The 3,553-nt window shown below is 43.7% G+C and overlaps 1 pseudogene; it reads right to left on the bottom strand.

The window, feature by feature from the left end:
* Window positions 1-1,517: 1,517 nt before the first annotated feature.
* On the bottom strand, window positions 1,518-1,727 carry LOC115062648 (annotated as a pseudogene).
* Window positions 1,728-3,553: the final 1,826 nt, after the last annotated feature.

Here is a 3,553-nt window from a genome sequence, read left to right as displayed (position 1 = left end):
GCCAAATACAATAAAGCTTTGTTTAGCTTCCTGTATACCTTTTCAAGATTAAGCCTAAAGCAAGTAAGCAGAATTAAGTAACTAAAAGCAAGTAAAGCTTGTTTAAAATCAGGCAGACAATGGTCCTCAGAGTCTTCAGAGATCTGCTGAATTTAAACTGTTTAATAGAAAAGGCTTCCCACGAGAGACAGATGCCAGATCCTAGCAGCAACCCTAAGGTCTCCAAAGAAGGTGATGAAGCACAGACTCTAACCACTGGGAGGAACTGCCCCATGCCTCACCCATTGCCAGTGCCCTGCCTAAATTGTGACCACTGTTGGACTGACTGCTCTACTCTGCCTCATCAGAGTATATCAGTTTTCTCGAGTTCATTCTCCACAGGAAAATTCCCTTAGACCTTCTGAGTCTGGCAACTGAAAGCTTATTGTTGCCCTGTGCAGCAGCTGAAGATGTTATATTGTCCCGTGACAGCTTAAGACTTACTACTTCTGTGCCCCCAAAAGTCATCAAGACCACCGAGACCATGGGAGCATAGAGCAAGCCATCCAAGTTGTGGTAAATCTGTTATTTTAATTGACACAAAGGCCGCTTGGATTATATTCCTGCTATAACTAATCTTCCTCAGATCTCCTATGGTGTTGACCCTAACTGTAGCTTTATGTTAACAACAGCATGCAAAGTAGCTCCTCTCCCCAAGACTGCAGCGACCTGGTTAGTTCATTTCTCAGGCAAAGTCAGGCCTCACCTTTCCAAAGCCACTAGGTCTCCAGCTGAAACTCACAAAATAGGTCTGTTTATCCATCTATCTATCTGTCCGTCTATCTATCTATCTATCTATCTATCTATCTATCTATCTATCTATCTATCTATCTTACTATTTCTTTATTTAAAGGAACTTGTTTTGCAATGACTGCTATCAGTAATCAAACACCTGTGTCTCATGGTAAATGAGTGGATGGAAGGAAAAGGTATAAGGTTTATGTATTTTGTGAGGGTCTAAGAAAGTATTTAAGGTATATAAAAATGAGAAATGCTTCAGGTTTCTTTCCCCTTCTGTGCTCTTGTTATAATAAGATTTCAAAGCTCACAGTTTGAACATGCACCTCTGACTAGCTATTAATGTAGCTCTGGTAAAGCAGTGTTCCTACAGTCATAGTCACAAGCTCAAAATTTTCTTTGGTTGTCTTCTAAGTATAGACTTAAAAACACTTCTCAGCCGTGTTGGAGTCACTTCTGTCCAATCTCCACCTCCACTCCTCTAGACAGGAGAAAAAGTATTAATGCTTTTAACCTCAAATCATTTTTTGGGGTCCCCAAGCTTTTATTATGACTCAAAGGCATGAATCTGCTGTCCTTTTTACAATGTGGATTTCAGTACAAATTACAAGCAGTGGTAATGCTTTTTTTTTTCCTAAAACTTTTACTTATTCTTTTTTGTAAATGTATAAAAATTCTTAGCCAGGCGTGGTGGTGCACGCCTTTAATCCCAGCACTCGGGAGGCAGAGGCAGGCAGATTTCTGAGTTCGAGGCCAGTCTGGTCTACAGAGTGAGTTCCAGGACAGCCAGGGCTATACAGAGAAACCCTGTCTCAAAAAANNNNAAAAAAAAAATTCTTGTAAGCTTCAGGGAGTCATGAGACTTGGATCCACCTCTCACAAGTCAACAAACTCCAGATAAGTACTTCAGTCAACCACACTTGATCTTAGCCAAAAGGCCGAGAAGCGATTGCTTCGGTCAACCAACAGCCTAAGTTTCCCCGCCCACTGCCTGTTTCGGAGGGTGGGATCTCCCTTCTTTACTGGTCTTAGAACTCATCCCCTCCACCGAAGACGTAAAGTCCACTGATTCCCAGGATAGACTTGAGTAGAGTTATTTATTCTTCCTGTTGTAGGTGCTCTATCTGGGGTGAATAGACATTTGTTCACTCTCCCCAGGAAAAGTTACACCACACATTCCTTCACTCTTTTGAGCTCTGATGACAGTTATTTATGTTTTTACAGTGTCTTTGCCATTAAAGGACGCATGGAAACCTGGAGGTTGGAGGCAGGAGAGACGGCTCACTGGTCAACAGTGCTTGTTGTTTTTTCCAAAGACTAGAGTTGGCTTCCTAGCACCCATATGGTGGCTTAAAACTATACGTAACTCCAGCTACAGGGGACCCAATGCCCTCTGCTGGCCTCCATGGGCACTGCACACGTGCACATGTGCACATACCCACACATAGACACATATACATCCACATAAATAAGAAACGAATCTAAAACATAAAAAGAAACCTGGGGGTGAAAAAAACCAAGGAGATGATTCCAGAAAGCTCAGAGCCCTTTGGGAAGATAGGAACAAAGAAACTAGAGTAAAACCAACCCAACATCTTACAGATGTCACAAAAGAGATTCATGATTCAGGGCGAGTAGCCCGTCACTTGGGAAGAGTCTTTGACAGCAGTTGCCTGACAGGTGTTACTCTCTTGACTATATGAAGATCTCAAAACACATTAATCAAGGAAACCAAGCTGCCAGTCAACACAGGGGCATGGATTGAATGGACTGTTCTCAAAGAAGAAAAACAAAAGATCAACAAATGCATAAAAATGACATTCAGCCTCCTCAACTTCTAGGGAAATGTAAACCAAAAACTCCTTGGAGAAAGTGGGGGCACAGCAAGCCTGGCAGGTTCCTCTGAGATTGGAACTTTCTGGCTCCCAGGGGAGCTCCTTAAGCACAGGAAGTAAACAACCCAAAAGCTTCAGGAAGTCCCCCAGAGTGACAAGATTCACTAGGCTCTTCCTTCCTCAAGTGTGCCTGAGGTACAAGGCCTGCTGAGAGACCCCACAGGTGCCTGGAAGGTGTTTGGACGACTGAGGCACCAGGAAGGGATACTCTCTAGCCTGCTGAGCTGCCCATAAGCTGTGCAGTGAGCTCTGTGAGCTGTCACTATGCTGGGGTGGACTTCAGTGATAAAGCTATTTTGGAGTCATTTTTGCTTCTCTAAGTAACCCCTCATCCACACTCCTGTATGTAACCCCAATAAAACTAAGGGTTCACCAAGTTGGATTTTAGTGAATATCTGTAATTTGGCCTGTTGTCAGTTTCCTATCTGCCGTGAATAGATATTTGTTCATGTCCCCGGTAATAATGTCACACAATGCTTGTCATTCCAGCACTCAGGAGACTGAGGCAGGAGGATCAGGAATTCAAAGACAATCTGGACTATGTGAGACCCTGACTGCAAACCCAACCCAAGGGACATGAAGACTCCACCTCACCCCAGGGAGAGTGGCTGTAACCAAGAAAATATCAAAGGCTGGTGAGGATGTGGGGACCCTTACACACTGTGGAGTGCAAACCAGTACAGGTACCAGAGAAGACAGTCTGGGGTTTTCTGAAAAAACAAAACCAAACCTGGAACTAGAATTACTATGTGATTCAGCTGTGCCCCTCAGGATTTATCCAAAGGAATCAAGGGTAACATGGCTTGGCTGCCACGTGACAGCTCTCTGGAACTTCCTCAGATAATAAGAAGCAAACCCACTGTAGGATCCAGCAGCCCCAG

Source organism: Mus pahari, chromosome 19, assembly GCF_900095145.1.
Source record: "Mus pahari chromosome 19, PAHARI_EIJ_v1.1, whole genome shotgun sequence".
Taxonomy (NCBI): Eukaryota; Metazoa; Chordata; class Mammalia; order Rodentia; family Muridae; genus Mus; species Mus pahari.
The sequence above is the reverse complement of the archived record's forward strand: the minus strand, read 5'-3'. Positions and strand labels throughout refer to the sequence as shown.